The sequence below is a fragment of the Ammospiza nelsoni genome, chromosome 1, assembly GCF_027579445.1.
Source record: "Ammospiza nelsoni isolate bAmmNel1 chromosome 1, bAmmNel1.pri, whole genome shotgun sequence".
Classification (NCBI taxonomy): Eukaryota; Metazoa; Chordata; class Aves; order Passeriformes; family Passerellidae; genus Ammospiza; species Ammospiza nelsoni.
Genome location: NC_080633.1, coordinates 99,361,711 through 99,384,223, shown reverse-complemented (window position 1 = coordinate 99,384,223; position 22,513 = coordinate 99,361,711). Strand labels below are relative to the sequence as shown.

Here is a 22,513-nt window from a genome sequence, read left to right as displayed (position 1 = left end):
TACAAGTACACCTAAGATTCAAGTACAGGTATGCAAATACTTAAAGGGTATGACCAAATTACTCTTTCAAGTTGCCTCAGGTTAAAAACTCGAAGGATTTTTGTGAGAGCGTGTATATGTTTTTTTAAACTACACATGGAATTATTATTTTAAGGCCAGGTCACAACCAGCATGGGTTCATTAGGGTAAAGTCCTGCTTGTCAAACCTTGTAGGGGGATAGAATAAAAGAAATTAAAGGTAGTGTAGAAAGTAATCTCACCCCTAAGGTGTTGCAGCTGAGCCAGTTACTAGACATTAGGAACAGGCCTGACTTTAACAGGCCACAGCTGTAGCCAATGAGAAGAATGCTATAAAAGAGTGGGTTTGTTGGTTGAGAGGGAAACTGGAGTCAGTTGGCTGCTGCAAGAAGAAGGAAGAGTTGGTGCTTAGAGGAGCTGCCTGTGGGAAACATCAAGGCGGTAGGAAACTCTTGCAATAAGGAGACAACAATATGGAACCTTTGCAATATAATGACAACAGAGCCTGGTTTCCTTTTCTAACAAGGTAACTCATCTAGTTGATCTAGGAAAGCCAGCAGATAGATTTTTCTTGGACTTCTGTGAAGCTTTTGATGCTGTCTCTCACAGGTTTCTTCTGGATAAAATGTCCAGAAAGAACCTGTGAGAGACAGTACCAAAAGCTTTGCTGGATAACTGTGTTAAGTGTTGCGTGTGCCACTGTCTCATGGGTTAGACAAGAAGGGTTACAGTGAATGGGGTGACATCAGACCAGTGATCTGTCACTAGCTGGGCTCTGCAGGGCTCTCGCCCAGCCCAGCTCTCTTTAGCAGGTTCATTACCCACCTGCCTGTGAGGCTCAAAGCAATGCTAAGTCTGCTGACAGCACTGGATTGGTGGGAGCTGTTGATTCTTTTGAGGGCAGAGCGGCCCTGCAGACAGAGCAAGACAATTAAGAGAGATGGGCAATCACCAACTGTACAAAGTTTTATAAGGGCAAGTGCCAGATACTGTGCCTGGGCCAAGTCAGCCCTGGTTGTGTGTATAAGGAATGTAAGGATGGAGTGCAGCACTGTGGAAAGGGACCCGGGGGGTCTTGGTCAATGGTGGATGGAATGCAATGGGAAATGGAGGGCCAAGCATGTCCTGAGGAGGGCCATCAGGCACAGCGTCACCAGCTGGGCAAGGGAGAGTTGAGGTTTCTTGGTCTGTTCAGTTTGGAGAAGGTGAGACTGGGGGAAGACTTCATTGCAGTCTTCAACATCTGCATGAGGGGAAGAGGAGGGGCAGGCACTGATCTCTTCACTCTCATGACCAATTACAGGATTCAAGGAAACAGCATGAAGCTGAGTTAGGGAAAGTTTAAGTTGGATTTCAGGAAAAGTTTTTTTGCCTGTGGGATGTCTGATCTCTGGAACAGCCTCCCCAGGGAAGTCATCACAGCACCATGTGTGCCTGAGTTCAACAGGTGTTTGGACAATGTTCTCAGGCTCCTGGTATGACTCTTGGGGTGTCTTGTGGAGTGCCAAGTGCTGGAGTCTGGGATCCTGATGCATCTCTTCCAAACCAGCATATTCTATGGCTTTGTTTCTGTTTTAAAATCGCTTGAGTGTTTTAGGACCCTTCTCAAGGTTTGGATCTCTGTAACAGGCACCTCTTTACTCCTCTTTCCTTGTTCATTAATTACCTGTTGTAGTTATGCAATTGGAGACTATTGCAAATTCTTATTTAATAATCTACTTAGTCTTTTAGAGTATTTGCTTTCTGGTATAGTTCTTCTTAAAACAGTCTTTCTGTATGCGTAGCTTACACTGTTTTGTTTAGAAAGGAATATTTTTCTTGTCCTAGTTTACCAAGTGAAGCATATCTTCTTGTGGCAATGATTTGTAGTGCTCATTTTTAACCAATTACAGAATCTTTGTTGTCTTTTAAGTTATTGACTATGACCTTATTTCTTCTAGGCCATTGACAAGGGTCAAAATAATGTGAGGTCAGAAATATATTTTTGCTCAGCTTTTCTCATAATGCATTCAGCCATGCCACATTCAGGATTTAAGCATATTATTCAGAAGTTATTTGTGGTGAAATTCTATGGGTATTATTTCACATTATATCTAAACCCACTTAAATTTAACCTTTTTGTCTAACATTGAGTTTAAATGGGGTTTAAGATATAGGTGTAATACTGAAAGTACTTACTGGAACAAGTAGGCTTTTACACTTTCTATGTATAGTCACAACTTAAATGAGTTTGTAAGAAAACCATTTCAACCTGTAGGAAGTGTCCCTCAGCAATATCACTGAGTATATATAAAACACCATAAAAATATTCTTATAACTGATATTTAGGTATTAGAGTGCTTGCTCCCACAAGGGTTTGGGGCATGAAGAGTGAGGTCCTTCTTGGTGGTCCTTCAGTGAGTCTAGACTCTAGTTTCCTGTGGTAAAGAGAGGCATATTTTCAGGGAAGGCACTGCTTGTAGTTGTTACCCTCTTTGAATGAAGAATCAACGGAATGTTGGACTGCAACTTCAGTTAACATTTTTCTGCCACTAGCTTCCTCAGGCCTAATTTCCTTATTAGTTCCACAAAGACTTCAAGAGTGAGATTCATTATTAAGTATGTGTCTATCTTTAGCCTGACTGCATTTTCTGATGTAGCTATTGTTGTTCAGAAGGTGCATTGTCTCAAGTGCTGAATAACTTACTGCTGTATTCACAGAAGGTTCTTTAGATATATACCTTCATGAAAATAGCATTTGAAGACTATCATGTTTTCACCAAGGTTATATCACAAGCCACCATGAAAGAAAGCTGTGTTTCTGATCCCTTTCAGTGCACCCTCAGTTCCTCCTTACATTCTCTCCCTGAGAAGAAAGCGCTTCCTCTAAACTGGAGTGCATATTAGTCTTCTGCAATAGTTTCAGCCTGTATAGGTCGCAATAAATTGCATGTATGAGGCACAGGTGAACAGCTTTTTATCTCATGGAAGAGCATGTCATAGATGTTCGGTCTGTTATGTCCAGTAGAAGTCTCTGCTTTGCCAAAGGCATGGGGAAAATAAAACAATAATGCCTATGTTCTCTAAAACCAGACTCCAAGCCCCAAAAATGTGCGCTACATAATGAGGCATTATTCCATCTGTCCCTGAACCAGAGAATGTGTGGAGCTGAAGGAAGGAGCAGAAGCACCTGTGTTCTGCCCTCTGGAAGGAAGCAGAACAGAAAGAATAAAACTGATTCACCTCAAATTGAGGCTGACAGTATTAGGCATTTACAAGGACACCTCACCTCCCACTGCCTCAGTCAGAGCTTGTGGCATTTACTCAAAAACCACTAGGCATACATGTCAGCATATCAGTTCAAACTCCTTAGAGACATGTCAGAACCTTACCTGGACTACAGCATCAAACTGAAGGAGGTGTGTGATGTGTGTCTGGTACAAAAGCTTATGTGATGACAGTGCTTTTTACTAAAGAAGATGGTTGAATTAAACAAAGAAGCAATGGAATCATAGAATCATTGGTTTGGAATAGATCTCTAAGATCACTTAGTCTGAACCTTATCTAACACTGTCAAGTCCACTAATAACCTATGCCCCTAAGCAACATATTCACTAATCTTTTAATTTCCTCTAGGGCTGGTCACTCTGACAACTTCTCTGGACAATCTCTTCCAATTCTCAACCACTTTAAGAGTAAGCGTTCTTATTGTCCAATCTAAATGTCTCCTGGCCCAGCTTGAGACCTTTTCTTCTCGGCCTATCCTTGTAGTGTGAAGAAGAGTCTGATACAGCCTCCTTTCATGTAGTCATAGAGATAAATATGTTCTTCCCGAGCCTCCTTTTCTCAATGTTAACCAACACCAGCTCCCTCAGCCATTCTAGCCTGTACTCTAGACTTGTGTTGTAGACCTTCCACCAGCCAAGGTGTCCTTTTGTGGACATGCGAAAACAAGAAATGCAAGAAGTAGAGGGATGCATCTCTGGGTTTTGCTCATATATACTTGATGTGTGTGTCTACATGGCCTTGTTGGTAACTTGTGGGTGGAGTTGAAAAGATTGGGCCAGCTTGAAAAATAGAGAGACCGAGAACAAATTTGAATAACCACCTTTTTTGTGCCCTAGCACTTTTACGATTACAGTTTAGTTCCATCTCACTACACCTTTCAGACTGTAATCAAGTATGTAGTCCAGGACTTTGAAGAGGAATTCATGTTTTTGGGTGAGTGTATCTGTCTGAGATGTTTTCAAGCAGTGCTCTTTAAAGTAGAGCCCCAAGACCTAGCCAACAATTTCAGTATCTTTGGTAGTTTGTGTTCATTTTAAAAGAAATGCTAAATATTCTCTTTAGGAAGAGAATGCGAAGTGGTCTTTGCACTGGCTAAGAGAATAGCTAAACAGATGGAAATGGGTATCAGAGGTCTCACAAGCAAGATTGACCTCAAGCACTAACACAAACTGCACCAGAACCCCCAAAACAGAGGAATCATTCTCATAAATAATTGACTTTTAGCCAAATGAATTTCATTCCTAGCAAGGGATATACTAGTATGGCATTGATGTCAGGTTCTGTATTAGTCTCATGTTCAACTGCTAAACACACTAAACTTTCTTTCCTGGGTGTTTTAGGCATATTAGTAGCATAGGTATCTCCTGGTGTTGTCATCTATCACAGTCCCTCTCTCAAAGTTAAAAGTAAGCCACTCTCTTTACAGAGAGTACTGTAAATTATGGATGAAAAAGGCTATATGGAGGCACAGGAGAGCAGTTAGCTCCTTAGAACAGATGGAAACCAGAGGTCATGGATATGAAATTAGTCTGAGAACTGAAAAAATGACAAATTCTAAATCAGTTTTTATCAAGATAGCATAAAATATGATTTTTCTATCCTATTTCCACTATGCCATAAGCTAACCCTTTTATGGTCATGTGAGGATAAAGCAAATAAATCATTCTGTAAATGTGAAAATGAAAATTAAGACAAACAATTGTGGTGGGTTGACCTTGACTGGCTTCTACATGTCCACCCAGTTGTTCTCTCATTTCTCCTCCTCCTCAACAGAATAGGGGACAAAATTAGATGGCAAATTTAAATGTCAGGATAAATATAGAAACATCACTTACTTGCCAATTACCACCATGACAAAACAGACTCAGCTTGGAGAAGATAAATTTAATTAGTTTTCAATTAAAATAAAGTAGAATTGTGAGAAACAGACAAACAACCCTGCCCCCAGCCACACAACAAAGCAGACCTCTCCCACTTAGCCTTCTTCCCAGGCTCAATATTTTTAACTCCTTTACTTCATCCACTCCCTGAACGATGCAGAGGGATAGGAATGGGGGTTGTGATGAGTTCATAAGAGTTCCTTGCTGCTCCTCCTTCTTTCTCACACTGTTTTCTTGCTGTAGTGTGGGGGCCTACCCACAATGTGTAGTCCTTCACAAACTATCCAGAAAGTGTCTTCTCAACTGGGTGTTGTCCTTCAGGAAGAGACTTCTTTAATGTGGGTTTCCTGCTAGGCACAGCTCCTGCCAGAAAAACTGATCCCACATGGGCCCTGCTCCCTGGGCCACAGCTTCCTTCAGGAGATTTCCGTTTGCCCTGCTGTGGGGCTCTCCATAGGCTACAGGTGGAAATCTGCTCCAAATTGTTTCACCAAGGACTGCAAAGGGTCAGTCTGCTTCACCATGGGTTTTTTCAGGGTCTGCAGGGACCTAGAAAACCTCTTCCTTCCTCTTTGACTTTAGTGTCTGTCACAGAGACCATCCCCCTTCTACCACCACCTTGATATGTAAACCCAACAGAGTCATTAACCAGTCTGCCATTTCCAAGGACAGGTTGTAGGGAAAAAGAAAACACAAAACTTTTTAGCATCATAGTAATAAAAATCAAAGACTTTATACATAAAGTGAAGTGAATTACCAAATTACTTCTATGTATAAAATTCTGCATGCTGAGTATTTGTACCGATGCAAATGGTCATTCCTTACCTAACCAAAACTATTTGAAGACAATATGAGGGAGTATGGTGTACCATATTGCTGATCTACTGATAAAACAAATCTTAAATCCTTTGTCTAAAACTGAAATTTTGGTTGCATATCTTTCTTAATAGTTTCTCCAGCTTTTAATGACTTGTGAAAATGTAGTTAGGAGAATTACAAAAGGGAAAAATTGTACCAGCTGAAAGAAAACGTGTCCATTTTGTGTGTTTGCAGAGTAGGGATGCACAAGAAATTGTATAATTACTGTATTTTGCCACTCAGTTGATGTTCATATTCCAAGTTACAAAATGTAACTTGTGTTCTAGCATCCTGAAGTAAACACATAGTAAAAAATAAATAAATTAATAAATAAAAAATAAAACCACAGGGAAGTTATTCTTTATGGTAAGAGCCTTTGGAGTAGTATTGAAAGAGGAAATCAATACAAACACTGTCACTCACATCACTTTATCCTTTTGATGAAAATGGCAGTAAGCCCTGGTAGAAATGCTGCATCTTGTTTAGCAGACAAAAATAAATACATGTACATAATTATAAATTGTGTTTATTGTAGACTGCCAGAAGTAGCACTAATGATAATAATTTCTGTTGAAACTATTGAGGCATATTGTGGTTTTACTTTTTACCATATGGTTTGCCTGGAGAGACTGTTTTATATAAAGAATTTTCTTTTTTCCTGCAGAATATCCAGTTGTCCTGAAGAAAAATAACTGAGAAAATGCATTAGATCAGATATTTTTTACCCAAGATCAAAATAGATTAGCAGAATACTTTGGACAAATAAAAAAAAAAGGCAGTTTTAAAAAATGAGGTAGGCTCTTGCAACAACATATTGCAAACTTTATTTTGTTGTGAAGCTCATCATCAAGCAGTTATATGAACTCCTGCTATTACCTCTTATAATAAATTTTTCTTGCCTAGACAAGATATAACTAATGGAAATCAACCATCCTCACATTGATTCATTTTTAAATAATAGTAGAATTATGTACTACGATGAAAGATGAAACCTCTCAAGAAAAATTTGATCTGTAGCTGCATCTACATTCTTCCTGGACTTTTATTCAAATGAATCATCTGGCAAATTAAGTTTGTTCTTCCTAGTGGTGCACTTGTCTTCTGGGTTAGTAAAATCATATGAGAGTCCAGAGAAGGGAAAAGAAAAAGAAAATAAAAGAAACATGAGACAATAAGTGATACAAAACACTGCAAATTCACCATTATGTGGATTGCCAGATGTCAGCCCTTCTGTGGGGATAAGTATGGAGGTATGAATTCTGGTGTTCTTCCTGTGCTGACTGTTTAGAAAGCCTATGAAATTGTACGTCTTTTTTTTCTTTTTGGTTTTTATTTTTGGCATTTCTTTCATTTGGTTGAAGTACTCTCAAACAAATTTTTTTTTTTTAGAGCACCAAACTACACGAAGTGCTCTTAGAAACTACTAAAACCAGAATCATTACTTTAACTACATAACTCTACAAATGATGAAAGTTGTCTGCCAAAAACTCTTTGTCTCTGCTTTGCTGGATGTTGTCAGCTACACGTTTCTCATGAATGGGCTGAAGAAAGCTGTTGTTTTCTGGCCCTCAAAGTGCTGTTTCATCACAGGGATGGAGTCCTTCCTGGAAAGAAATCCTTGCCTGGGCTCTCATTCCCATGTCGTCCTTTAATATTATACTTCTTTTCTGTGATTAAATCTTATCAGACTTCTTAACTTCAGGTGCTATCACTGTTTGAAGGCACAAAATAAAATACACACTTGTCATTTATCCTATTAATGTTCCAAAATAGTTGTGGAGCAGCAGCATTGATTGGTGTGAGGGTGGGGCTGGTAGTGCAGGTAAGACTCTGTGCCTTTGCAGACAGTAGTATCTTTAGAGAACTTTCCAGAAAAGAGCTATACACAACAAGATGGCTTTCCAAGTTCTTCTGACTATGAGCATGAGGCACCTTCAACCTGCTTTCTGCATTGATTGAAAGAAGTAGCTGAATAACAGGCACAAGAAAGAGTAAATAGGTGGAGAAGAGCCAGGCTGTTTTTGCTGTGAGGTGTCAGTGTTTTCAGGATACTTCACCTTCACGTTTCAGGTCTGATCTGTATGGAGAGCAATATTTTAATGCAGTTGTGGTGGTAATATCAGTGGTAAGTTGTGACTTACCACTGATATTTCTGAAACTAATAGATGACAACAATCAAAAGTTTAAATAAATACTTTATCTATGTAATTTGAACATATATCTATCCTCTAAATAGACTGTTAGGGCTTTCTCGTGGATTGACCTATTCAGGGACTTAGGTATGAGGATGTCGGTGCAAGTAATTGCTGCTAATGGAGCATTAGTTGTTGGTAACATTTATACCAGGACTGTTGCAGGGAACCTCAAAAGTGCAGACACAAGATGATACAAGTGTCCTAAGGGAATGAAGATAAATCACAAGTGATAAATCATGTGTCACTAAAAATGCAACCTTAATAACTGGATAAGAGAGGTAGTAGGGAATACATAATTATGCTTCCAATTTCACCTTGTTAGGAAATAATCACTTAAGAGTTCCTTGGTCCTGCTTTATCCCCTGGGTTGAAGAGATGTCTAAAAATGTGAGAAAATCTATTTCAGAGGTAGTCTTTCCCTGTTGTGTCATATCTCTAATGTGTTGAGTCTTATCCTGGGCTCTGATATAATATCACATCACAGATCATTACTTGCTGAGTCAAGAAGCTGGTGGCTTGTAACATTGAATCCAGGCAAAAGAAGAGAAGCTCCAAGGAGCCAGAGAGCCAGAACAATTATTTCTGTTGAATTGTGAGATTTCTCTGCTGGGAAATTTTTTTTTTCTGGCTCAGGTTAGATGATGAGTCAGGCATGGTAATTGTCCTAGATTATGTTAATGACTCCTAAGCAGTATCACTGTTAAAAGCAGAAGCAACTTGAGTTTTATGTGTGGCTTGCTTTTGAAGCTGTCAGTCTGACCATGTGGTTTGCCTGTAGCAGTGAAATTATAGACATTAGGTGCTGGACAGTCACATGGCAAAGTAAGGAAGACTCAAAATGCTATGTAGGGTAATGCAGTGCAGTTTTCTACAAGGCTTATTTATTAAGCAAAATGACAAGAGCCACTCTGAGTCACGGCTCCTAGAGAACCTGAACTCTTTGGACTACGTATCAAGGCATTGCAAATACAGACATTATGATTAACATGCTAGTGTGCTGCAAGTCTATATCAAAAATTTCTTCATACTGAATGCAAGCCTGTGTAAGCATGGGTATATATCATAGCCCCAGAGACTGTGGAAAAATCTGAGGTAGAGCATGACAATCATTCAGTGAAATTTATCAATGATCGAGGACACATATTAATAATGGACCATTAGTGATGACAGAGATACGACTTGTTCAGTCTGAAGTAGCACATGATGACTGCAATAACCATAATGACAAAAAGCTTTTACAATCAGGCAGCAGATGACTAAGGTGCATTTCACTTGCTACCAGTATTAATAATGTTAATAACAATGATTTTAGATATCAGAAGGTTCAGAAGATTTTGAAGCATTACCTCACAGGTCTATTACTAACCACTAACAGTCTGTCACTATGATTCATTTTCTTTCTCCTCTCCTCTCCCTGCCTCCCTTCCTCTCTGTTGGGCTAATAAAAGCAAAACTTGTTCTGGCAGAAATTACTTTCAAAATTAAAAATATTATTCTGGTTTTCATCTTTGTAAACCAAAAAATTATATATGTAAAAGACAGAAAATTAAGTCCAGATAGCATTCTTTACATCATAAATAATATTGAAAAATATATCTCTACAATTATTTATAAGATTAAAATTTATCAAATTAAATTTTTATTTTGGATTTAGATCTATTCATTAATTGTACCAAAGTAATATTAGCAGTTACATTAACTCTAGGGTAGCAAATGATGCATTTGTAGTATTGATCACATTAAACACTGCAATAAGCAGGATTAGAAGGATAGAAATTATTAGTGTTCTTCTAAATGGCAGAATATTAGTTATTAGAATTTACAATTATATGACCACTATATTCAGCCAAGAACTTTGAATTGATCATGAATTAAGTTATTCCTTCTTATGTTTAATTTAGTTTCCAATGTAATTTAATTATGTCCTCTTCTTTCCCTCTCCTTTTTAAATCCAGAACATGCTTAAATTGGAATTATTTAAATTACGAGACTGCAATTTAAGGTAGCTAATTACAATGCAAACTGAGCAAATAAATAAGAAGAAAGTGATTTCTCCAGAATGCTCAGCTGATTTTTAAGTTCCAGCTGTAATATGAGCATTGCACAGGAAAGAAGCAGTACTTTATCTTTCTGACAGCAGAGGTTAAACTGACCACTAAAAGAGCAGCCAGGGTGCATGCCAGGACAACTTTGTTTAGAATGCGTTTAAAACATTCAAGGAGATAAAAGCCACCACCTACTGTCTCATTGAAAGTATTCCAGCAAGAAGGTGATTTATATTTTGAGGACTAATCTTCAGGAAATGAAAATTGTCTATTCTTCTTAAAACAATGAGGGACAACAACTCATATTGCACTTCTATAACACGATAGTTGGGAAGCTTACCAATACTGGTTGATATGGAAAATGTATAGAGTTCTGGGGATTGTCAGTCTCTTTGTTGTAGAAGAGATGGTAGGTGACTTAGGTCAAAATGACACAAGTCATGGACATTTATTTACTCTGCTTTGGTCAATGACTTTGGTCATAATCTCCCAAAATTGGTCAGGCCACTTTGGATCCTGAGGCCTCAAAAACTAGTTTAGGTGCCCATTTGTCCTCTATACTATCCAACTGACTTGTGGTGTTGAACAGCCACAGCATTCCTCTAGATTTTGCCCATTCTTGGACTATTCCTTCTGTGAAGTGACTGCCATTATTGTATTGATTATTATTATTAATAGTAGCATTGATTTTGCTTTCGGAAGGAAACTGAACCATAACCCTTTCAGCCCCAGTGACCAATGCTACTGCTTCAGCCTGCACCAGACCTGAGACTATTTCAACTCATGCATATAATATTTTTCTTCTAATTTGTCAAAAGCACCAATGTAGTCAACTCGCTAAGTTTCCCATAACCCTTTTCCTGCCCTTAGAAGGAAAGGGGAAGTATTGCAGGGGATGTTTCTCCAGTCTGGTGTGGAATTGGCTGCAGGCAGAGATAAATGTTTCATATGCCTTTAGGGTGACCAGCCATCCTCTACGTAGCCCCTCTCTTAACAAGTCTCCATCCTGGTGTGACCATGTTTCACTTGTGACCATTCCAACAGATAACCCCATTTCTCTTCTTCTTGTTCTACTTCTTTTTTCTCTGCTAAGACAGCCAGCTGAGTGAAGGAGTCCATTTGATTATTTAAGAGTTGGGCTGCATGGTCCCCTTTCTGCTGGGCTGTTTCCCATCCAGCTGATACTGCTATGGATCTTAGAATTTTCAGGGTTTCTCCCACTTCACTTTTTGCCATACCAGTACCCTCTTTACCTCTCGCAGGTTTTGTTCCCAAAAAGGGAGCCATTCAGTACAGCCCATAAAAACTGCATGGGAATCTGTATAAACACAGACTGGCCTCTTATCATTCAAATTCCTTATAGTCAGACTCCAGACTGCTGTTAACTCTCCTACTTCAGCACTGCCCACCCCTTCTGTTCTCCCACTGTCAGATCATCAATTGGTTATTTTACGTACAGTTAATGGTAGTAGTTTCCTAAACCATCTGCATGTGAAAGATGGGAAAACCACATCCCAAGATATAATTAACTCATCTCCAAAATTCACCCAGGATCTGCACCCTGGCAATTATGCCATTTTCTAGACAAAAAAGTTTTTCTGAGCTCTATAATTTATCTCCCATACAAATAAGTACTATTTAATCTCTACAAGCTAAGTGTCTAATTCTCACCTTCTCCCATCTTCTACCTTTTTTTGGTTTAGGCTATGAAGAAATCCATTTACTTGAAATTACTTTAGCCTGCAGGCAGTGCACACAAGAGATTTTCCAAGCTGTGTCAAAGGATGAATACCTTTCGAGACATTGAAATCCTGCCTTTTGAGTTAAAGGAAATCAAGAATTAGGAAGAAGAGAGCTGATCATGTTTCTTTCATCTGACAAAAAAAAAAAAAATTACATTTTAAAAGTGTATGGGACAAAGGATTGAAGTGTGGATGTTTGAAAAAGAGCAATCTTGATTCTCTTTGACCTAAGAAAGCTGCCTCAGGATATCTTGTAATGGAGTGATGGGAAAGACAGCCTCTCTCCAGTCCCTGTGGTGACTCAAGGCAAGAAAGTGAGGAAGAGCTGTGATGTTGGTAGGAAATTCATTTTGTAGTGTGACCCTGTTCTCTCTTCATTGACAACCCTTTGAAATGCTTCATGGACATGCCCACATTCACAAGGTTATGATATTTTGCTTTTTCATGGTGTTTTTTTTCTGCATTACAGAATCATAGAATCATTTAGGTGAGAAAACACCATGGACCTAAGGGTCTACAGATCTGTGGTTCTGACTTCACTTTTGATTTAATGCACAACTTCTCTGAAAGCTGCTGCTCAGAATAGTTCTCCGTCCTTTCAAAGGCTTGTAAGAGTCAGCAGGTTTCCACCATTTCATTTACTTCTGAAGACAGCTGGGCCCAAGACTCTCTTTTTGCAGCCTTGCATTGAGATCTGACCAGAAGATAATAGTTGGTCACACAAAGTGGTTGGTCTTGCTGTTCCTGCAGATGCCCTAGAAAATTTCCCTAGCTCTCTGTGTGACGTTGTCTTTTTCTTCCTTTTATATAGAAATACTATTCTCTACAATCATAATGATTGTGTCAGAAACATGGAGCTCCAGCCCAGTTTATCTAAACTGCTTACTCAGGTCATGTCTCCTGGCTCTTTCCATGAGCTAAAAATCTGCTAGAAGCCTCTTATCTATTGCATCTCACAGGTGGGTGTCAGCTCTGGGTCTCTGGATATGGTATATGGTTACCTTGACTTTTTATTCTTGATGGGTTGTAGGTTTGGGGGTTTTGGGCATGGTTTGCTTGTTTGTTTGTTTTGTATTTTTTCTCTTCTTTTACTTGCTCCTGTACTTCCTGACTTCACATTGCTATCATGGAGATGTGGTGAATCAGTCTGTAGTTGAATTATCAATGCTCTGCTGGGGAAGTGAAGGTCAAGAGGGAGTGAATTTTTCTGCAATATATTCCATGCTCTGGGATTCATCAAAGAAGGAGACTGACCTGACTGGAGGCCAAGAATAATTGAAAGTATGGTTAAAGTTGCGCAGTGACATAGAATCTGTCTCAGAATTTGGTATCCACAGTACAACTGTGAATAAAGATTTCAAACTGTAAAGACCATCTTTCTACCTCCTTGTCTCACTAGTAAATACATCTCTTGGTCAGAATGAGAAATTAAGAATTGTATTCCTGAACTCAGTTTACTACAACAAAGTGCAATAAACATACTTGCTAATTGGATGTCTTTGTCCACGTTTTCCTGTTCATCAGGTTGAGATCTGTGCCATACCAAATGCTTGTAACAGAGAAAAAAGTGAGAAAAACAAGAGAAAAGATATTTTCTCCAAACTAGAAACAAGTAGGAACCTCTACCTGAAAAAGTTCTGCTTCATAGAAATCTATTAATATTGATTACAAATTTTCTTTCAGGACACAACATAATTATGAATGCTAAAGTTCATGCTGATAAATGCCTAGTTAGTGGCTAAGATAATGGAAGGAGGAAAGGTCACTTTTTAATTTTTTTTTCCTTAAAATAATAATTGTTTGCAATTCCCCTAATTCATGAGGTACTGAAATAAAACCAGGACATGCATTCATTGCTGTCTTGTAAAAAAAAGTCTCAGTACTGAATTTGTTAAGAAAAGCTTTTAGGCGGAACGCTTGCAGCCCATCCATTTCTCAGAGAGTGCTTTTAAAGAGGGAAGAACTAAGAGTGGGGTTTTGCCTGTTTCTAGGCCTTTAACTGATTTCCTTGTATTATATTTTTTGTAATTTTCTGAATGCAGCTTCATGACTGCTTCTTACACCAGTAACACATTCAAATCTTAATGAATGTAATTTGTGAGACACTGACTTGCTGAAGATGATGGACAACACCAAGCAAAAATTCCCCTCTGATGATGATTGCTGTTGCAGACTCAGAACAGAGAGGGACTATATTCTATGATATATATCTAGCACAAAAGAGAGTAGTGAGACATTTTAACTGTGAGGCTGGTACTGCCTTTTCTTAGAAATTCACCTTCTTTCCTAGACTTGTCTTTTATCAGTGATGTCAGAAGTTGGGAAAGTACTTGTGTGCCCAGAAAAAGCATACCAAAAATTGTTAAATGTAGGACTGAACTCGAGTGAAAATGTAGAGGATACTGTGAGAAGAATGTCATGAAAATGTTCTGAAAATCTAATGTGGTTAAGTATCCAGGTAGATTAAAAGGGAGTCCATCATTTGAGATGAAGACCTAGAAGTCTGAAGTACAACATGAAGCCCTACATCCTGAGACACAGCAGTGAAAAATTGGAAATACCTGCTCTCTAAGTTCTTAGCTACATAATCCAACTTGAAGTCAGAATTAGCTGGATGGTTTGAGTGTTTTATACTGAAGAACATTGTTCCAGTCACTGAAAGAAAAAACTCTGAGTATTCAAGTTCCTGGACTCACTGAAGTGTCACAGATAGTTACCGTCCTATATTAACACATATGTGGGTGCAGAGGCATGGAAAGGACCACAGAAATACTTGCACTGTAAAGTAATTAAGAACAAATGTCCAACAAAGAAGTGAGTACTTATTCTGCAAGATTTCTGTGGAAGGTCTTTTTCTGAAGATCTTTTTTTAAGATTGTATGATAGTTGAATACTTTCATTAAGTACTCTCAGTTTTCAGTTACAGGATACTAATTTGCATTTTTCCAGGTACCTCTTTTGGGTACTAGTGGGTGTTGCTTAGTTAAGTGTAAGGACACTAATCAAAAAGCTGTTGGCTGGGTTATTTTTGTGTCAGACTCCAAATAAGTGGGTGAACAATGGAAACAAAGCTGATTTTCCTACAAAATTAAAATTGTGGCAAAAAATGCGTTAAAATACATGGGAAAGCTCACAATAATATTTTTAAATATTGACTTGTATAACTAAGCATCTTTTTTTCCTTAGACAGCTAACTTATCTTTTGACTTCCATATACATTTTTCTTGCCTTTGTGAGACAGATATTTTTTCAAGAGCATAAACTGTTTGCTTTAAAAAATCCTATAAACCCAGACAGATAAAGATTTCTTCTGCAGTTCTTCAATTATACTTGATTTGATTGCACTAGCATAATTAACCCCTTAACACTGCAAAATACATGAAAGAATTGTGTAGAGGTCTGAACTACCTCTATTTTTAAAGGAAAATATAAATGTGTGTTGAGTGGTTTTATTCCTCAAAAGGAAATAGTATTACAGTTTAAAAACTCTGGCAATTTAACAAATTATTACTAAAATAAATAATTGTTCTTGACTTCAAGTATATCTTCTAGTAATATGTTTTGTGATATAAATATACAAAAGAAAATTTAAAAAAATTAAAAATGCCACACATAGTTCAATGCAATACTGAAAAATTAATCACCTTTTCTCATTGCATAAGTGTGGGGGGATACAGTATGGGTCAGTGAAGGTGGTATAGAATGAAATCTTATCCCCTAAAGAGTTGCAGCTGAACTAATTACTAAAGATTAGGAGCAGGCCTTATGTTAACAGGCCACACCTGTAGCCAATAAGAAGTGTTATAAAAGAGTGGATTGGTGGGAACTGGAGTCATATGGCTGCTGTGAGGACAAGGAAGAGTCAGTGCCTAGAGGAGCAGCCTACAGAAAACATCAAGGAGGTATGAAACTGTAGCAATATGGAGCCCTTGCAATGTAACGTTAATAGAACTCTTGCAATATAATGACAACACATAAGTGAGGCTTTTTGTCAAATAGAAAAATTATTTGAAACTGTTCATATTATCTTTTAAGTAAAACACCATGTCCAAGTCTTGGGGCTGTGAATAGGAGAGGAAATGTGCTGTTATTGAATTCCAATGCACTTTAGATGTCCAAAAAGCAAAAGTTTTGTTATGCTAAGCTCCTTACAATCTAATAACAAAAGGCAGCTCAGAGTTAAATCTGAGCTAAACAGATATTAGTGTATAGACAGGCAAAATGTTAAAATCATTGCAACATCTGTAAGCAGCAGAGCTAGAGGTAAAATTTCCTTAAGACAGTCAGGGGATATAGTAGAAGTCCTAGTAAAATATGTGTATTGTATTTGAATATCTGTATATAGGCCTTGCCCTGATAAGCCCCGGTTGTTCTTGATGGGCTGAAGCTGTGATGTCCTTAACTGGGCTGCAGCTATAGCTAATGAAGATAACTGGGATAAAAGGGGGTGGGCTTGGCCAGTCAGGGAGAGCCTGGAAGGAGCCCTGACTAAGAAGCAGCAACAAGCGGAAGAAGAAGTCTGTGCTGTGAAGAACTGCCCCCAAGAAATATCACCGAGGAGGTATGGGACTTTAGAAATATGATTGTGACAGTATAATATGATAAGAACAATTGGTGACCCCGTCGTGATAGAACCCTGACGTGATAGAAGATAGGACAGCCGAGAGCTGTGGAAGAGATTAGGCAGCCTGAGAGTTGCAGAAGATAAGACAGCCTAGAGCTGTGGAGAAGCATGGCTATTGAATCAAGGAGCTGTGGCAGCCAGGAGCTGATAGAAATATGGCCTTTGAGCAAGGAGCTGTGTGTGTTGTACATGGCCTTCGAGTCATGGGGAAATGTATGTATTGTGCTGGGAAATATAGGTGGCCTTTGAGTCACAGTGAAAGATATGTATTGTAGAATATGTAAATATGTCTATGTAAAACCTGTGTAAAAACATTAAGTAACCGAAAAGGGGGAAATATAGTAGGAGTCCTAGTAAAATATCTGTATTGTATTTGAATATCTGTATATAGGCCTTGCCCTGATATGCCCCGGTTGTTCTTGATGGGCTGCAGCTGCCATGTCCTTAATTGGGCTGCAGCTGTAGCTAATGAAGATAACTGTGATAAAAGGGGGTGGGCTTGGCCAGTCAGGGAGAGCCTGGAAGGAGCAGCAACAAGTGGAAGAAGAAGTCTGTGCTGTGAAGAACTGCCCCCAAGAAATATCACCGAGAAGGTACAGGACTTTAGAAATATGATTGTGACAGTATGGGATGCTAGAAATATGATAACAACAAGGGGAGACAAGGAGGGAATGCTGCCCTTTTTGTCAATGACCAAATGGAATCCTGGACCTCTGCCTAGGGGTGGGTGAGGTAAGAACTGAGAGCTTATGCTCAGGATCAAAGAGAGGCCTGGAACAGGAGACATTAGAGCAGAAGTCTGCCATAGTACACCACTGTAGGAGAGATTGAGACCATCTAAGCAGTCCCCTCATGGGACTTGGTTTGATGCATCAGCAGGTCCTGATGGAACTGGCAGATGATGTGACTAAGCCACTATCCATCATATTTGAGAACTTGTGGCAGTCTGGAAAAGGGGCAATATGATTCCCATTTTTAAAAAGGGAAGAAAGAAAGACCTGGGGACTACAGAATGATCAGTCTCAGCTTGGTTCTGGGGAAGATCATGGAGCAGATCCTCCTGGAGTGTACGCCATGATGTGTTGAAAATGATTATATGAGCCAACATGGTTTCACAAAGTGCAAATCATGACCGCCAAATTTGTTCTTCAGGTCAACAGAGGTTATTCTGTTCATCTTCTCCACTTTTGTAAGACCCCACCTGGAGTATTGGAGCCTCCAACATAAGGAGGGCAAAGACATGTTGGAGCAGGTCCAGAGGAGGACCGTCAAGATGATCAGAGGGCTGGAGCATGTCTGCTGTGAAGACAGTCTTAGAGCATTGGGGTTTTTCAGTCTGGAAAAGAGAAGACTCTGGGAAGACCATTATAGCAGGCTTCAGCTAAAGGTGGACTAGAAGAAAGCCAGAGATGGACTTTTCACAAGGGCATGTAGGGATAGGGAGAAGAAAAACAGTTTTAAATTGGCAGAGAGTAGGTTTAAATAAGTACTAGAAAGAAGTTCTTCACTCGAAGGGTGGAACAGATTGTTCAGAGAAATTGTGGATGCCCCATCCCTGGAAATGTTTAAGGCCAGGTTAGATGGGGACCTTGAAACAACCTGGTCTAGTGGAAGGTGTCCCTGCCCATGGTAAGGGGGTTGGAACTGGTTGATCTTTAAGGTCCCTTCCACTCCAAGTCATTGAATGATTGTATGATTGATTCCATGATTCTATCATCATGGCCAGTACTTGTCTGTAATTAATACTGAAACAAAACCCTAAAAGCACCTTGTAAGAATTTTACTTTTGATTAGTTTCTGCATATTTATAGGGGTAATCACGGCTTTGGTGCAGTTAGATTACATCTAAATGCTTTTCAGTATCAGATAGAAACATATCTATTGTAAAGTTTGTGTTGTCCTGTTGAGCTTGATTTTGAATTTTTTAGGGCCTTGTAAGTGACATTAAGACTTCTAATATTATACTGGCCTAGAGACTTTCACAACTGGTGCGGGAAATCACTTTGCAAAGTTCAAAAAATTGCTTTAAAAATGGAATATAAATTTGCATACCAACATTGAAAAGAACATATAATACAAGTAATTGATTTTGTGTGATATATTAAATGAATAATTGTTCAAGAAGAAGCTCTCAAACTAATTTAAAGCATAAAATGTATGAAATAGAGTAGTCAGTACATTTCAAGGAAAAAACCCAAGTGGAGAACTTGCTAGAATCTTCCTATGTGCTTGCCTCATAGCTACTTCAAACTAGAAAGATTTCATTCCTCATGTATGTGATTATGCCAATATCTGATTCTGTCATATGCTTCAGAAATTCTACAGTCCTGAAAGAGCTAACTACCTTGGACTAGTGTCCAACTAGTGTGCTGAAACTGTACTCCACAGTTTAAGTACTGGGGCTTAGGCATTTCAGAAAGGGATGAAAAAATTTCTCCCCTTTGGGAGTTTCATGCTAAGGATTTCAGGGCTAGTTTCTTTAGTGTTTGTACTCCTGTGAACTTCCTCCTTTCTTTCAATCACAGTCAACTATTTAACATCTCCAGCATTGTCCCAAACCAGGGGAGAAGAATAATGTGACTTAATCTATTATAGTAGGCGGAATAAGATAGGAAGAAGAGAGTTAATATAAACCTATTTGATGTCTCCCTGTACTTCAGGTTATGAAAGGAAAACATAATTGAAAACTTTTACTTGTTTCTACAAAGTACGTTCTTTATTTTCTCTGTGGGTAGAGGGCAATAAGAAAGGAGAGCTGCTGACCTTCTGCACACATTAGCATACGGCAAGACTTTGTGTACGTAATGGGGTGAAAAGGAACCTCCAGTATTATTCCAAATGTCACAGGCCTTATAGTCTGAATTAAGTACCTAAAGGCAGAATTTTTCATCACTGAAATACAAAATAAGCCCTTGAGAGTTTAAAGCATGTGATTCTGTTGCTAAAAATGTAAAACAGAAGGCATATTAAAGAGGCTCATACATAATAATGCATAAAGGACAACATAGTCAATTTAAACTAAATTTCTGCATTAAATAGCTTATTATAATGCAGTTATTATTATTGTGACAGATAAAAGTGATTGCATATAAATAATGTTATAGGCTTAATATTTTTTATTAATGACATATGCATGCTGAAAGACTAATTGTACATTCTTCTCCACTCTGGCAATATCCAAAAATGTTATAAATTAATAACTCCCAAATTGTTGCACAGATTAAAAGCAATCATATATGCTAGTCTATTGACTTATAGCTGGACTTCTCAGGATCAAGACGTTGTCAGTTACTATAATCCTCAGTTAGTCTTTCTGTTTAATTACAAACCCTCTTGTATGCATATGATTTAATAATTCATGCAAACTACCATGCTGTTTGTTGTGATAAAATTTTTATCTGTGCACACTGGGAACACATGAGGACTTGTAGTAGTGCTCAGTTTATTCTTTCCCAATAGTTCATGACATTTACATTGGTCTCCTGTGATCATTAATATGCCAATCCAACAGTTATTTTCAACCATCCTTTTGCATGACTGCCACACTGTCTGTGAAAATCCTTTTCCATAAATTGAAGCCAGCAATATCCCAATGCTTTGCTGGATGGTATTGAATTTTTGATGAAGTCCAATTTATTGGTCATCTGCTCACAGATACTCTTTGTTTGTAACTTACTAGATGCCAGTCTGAAGATCCAACATCACTATTGTATAATTTGGGTAGCGATGCTCAATAAATGTTCTTTATCACACAAATACAGGAGGAATACATTAAGGGCTAAGCAAAAAGATGAAGACTAGTTGAATTATTTGGTCTGGTTTCTATTTTAATTGAAAAGAATTTCCATTTTAAAATCTTTCAAGAGAATCAGCCTCTCTTCCATCATAGAAAAAAAAGTCCTTTTATGTTTTTTTATGATGGATTCAATGTTTGGAAAGACTAATCATATACAAACATATTTGTTTCTTAATATCCTCAGTCAAGGAAAGCTAATAGGTACTTGGAATATGAATAGCTGGAGGCCAGCAAAAGTAATCAAATAAATCAAAATTGCCTGCGCAGCTAGGTATGTTCTATCTGCAGGACTGGCACCTGCATAAGAAGAAAGCATACAAAGGAATACACATGTACAAAAAAAAATATGCTCATGAACTATACCTACACGTTTAATAGTTGTATAATACAAGTAATTTGTTAAATAATAGAACATTAAATGGTAGGGGAGAGAAATTAAAGCCAGTAAAATAACCTTCAATTGAATAGAAGGCTAGATATATTTTTCTGAATCAGTAAAGATTGTTTTGTGTGGTTGGTTTTTTTTTTTTTCATCTTGCTAATATCTTGAAACATCAGTGGAGAGAAGAAAAAATATGAATTTCTGAGAAAAAGTATTATAATATGATACAGTAATAATAAAAAATTTGAAGATGCGAGCTGTAACTTGCTAATATTTCAATCACATGAGCAGTTGATTTTTGGTTCAAAATACACAACATTAAGGAAATCATTAGAATTACATTGAAGTCTGGTAGACCTTAGGCCACCTCACTGAAGAAAGTCTAGAGGGTCATTAACAGAAATTCACTTTAAATGAGAAGAGTGTCATTGGATGGTAGAAGAAATCTCTGCAAGTCAGCTGGGTTGGGGATCTTTTTAGTGTTCTTAAGTTGTTGGGTTTTTTCTGTGTGCAGAGTATAATGTAGTGCTGTGATGGAAAATAAGTTGTTCACTCGCTAAAATGCAAATAAATGGATGCAGACTTGAGCTCAGAGAAACCACAGCATGAATGGGTCATTTATGCAAACCAAAGGAAGCACCTTTCTACCAAAAGGGTTCCATCTGAGTTTGATTCAAAAATGTTATCACTAACAGGTTTCTCCTGATTGTTTTTACTCGAGTCAAAAAGAGAAGATAATCATGTAAATACAAAATGGAGGGAAAATTTTCTATTTCCTGACATCTGGAAAATTTGTCTCTATCATTCAGACATATATTATGGAGCTCCTGGACTAAAGATTAATTTTTATTTTCCTGAAACATAAAACAGCAGATGAAGGTCCTTCCGCCCTTCTATCCTTCCTTCGTGCTGTACTTTCATATTAAAATTCTTTCTCTTTTATAATCTATAAGAAATAGTTTAATGTCAAAGTGTATGGGAAAACTTAAGTTCTGATGACACTTAAACATGTCATCTTATTTAATCTGAGAGAAAATTAGGAAGTCTTCTCAGGCTTGTCAAGAGCACTAGATCAATCCACCAGCTACTTTCCCATGTATTGGGTTTAGATTCTACCACAGAAGAGTTTTAGATGAGTTCTGTCTACACAGGCCTTGGAAGCAGAGAGAATATCACAGAAAACAAAAGCTAAAAAATTCATGAAAGTTTCTAGGTTGTAACATATATTCCAAGTTACCAAATTATTTCAGATATTAATGTTATTTATTTGGTAAATCTACGGTTAGTTTTTGCCAACAGATGGTACTAGTGAATATAGGGCATAAACCTGAGAGGAGTGGAGGAAACTGGTCTTTGGAGAACCAGTAGAAATTAGCAAAATGATAATCTAATGGGAATCAGAAGATTTAGACTACAACTTAGAATTAGAAAAAAATATCATATTAACATCGAATCTATTCCTTCTACCCATAGCATATAAATTGCTGTACCTGTTACTGCTGGAAGATGTTTGGCTAATTGTAGGTAGTTTTGGCTGTATCTGTGTTACCACAAGCAGTGTAGTCTGGTTTTGGTTTGGGTTTAGACATAATTGGGGGATGAAACATTCCTGATTGTCATCTGATGCTCCATCATACCCTGAGACTCTTGGTGTTGAAAGAGACTATCAACATCCTGCTTACTAAGAAACAGTTAAAACCTCTGGG

General features: G+C 38.0%; 1 long non-coding RNA gene across 3 annotated transcripts; it reads left to right on the top strand.

The window, feature by feature from the left end:
* The first annotated feature begins 391 nt into the window (after window positions 1-391).
* On the top strand, window positions 392-14,756 carry LOC132080431 (uncharacterized). Of its 3 annotated transcripts, XR_009419563.1 has the most exons (4): window positions 393-544; window positions 3,634-3,692; window positions 11,967-12,964; window positions 14,048-14,756. It is a non-coding gene; the product is annotated as an uncharacterized LOC132080431 (long non-coding RNA). The 3 variants fall into 3 exon arrangements; XR_009419561.1 differs by lacking the exon at window positions 14,048-14,756 and having other exon boundaries at window positions 11,967-13,374; XR_009419562.1 differs by lacking the exons at window positions 3,634-3,692; window positions 14,048-14,756 and having other exon boundaries at window positions 392-459; window positions 11,967-13,374.
* The last annotated feature ends 7,757 nt before the right edge of the window (window positions 14,757-22,513 follow it).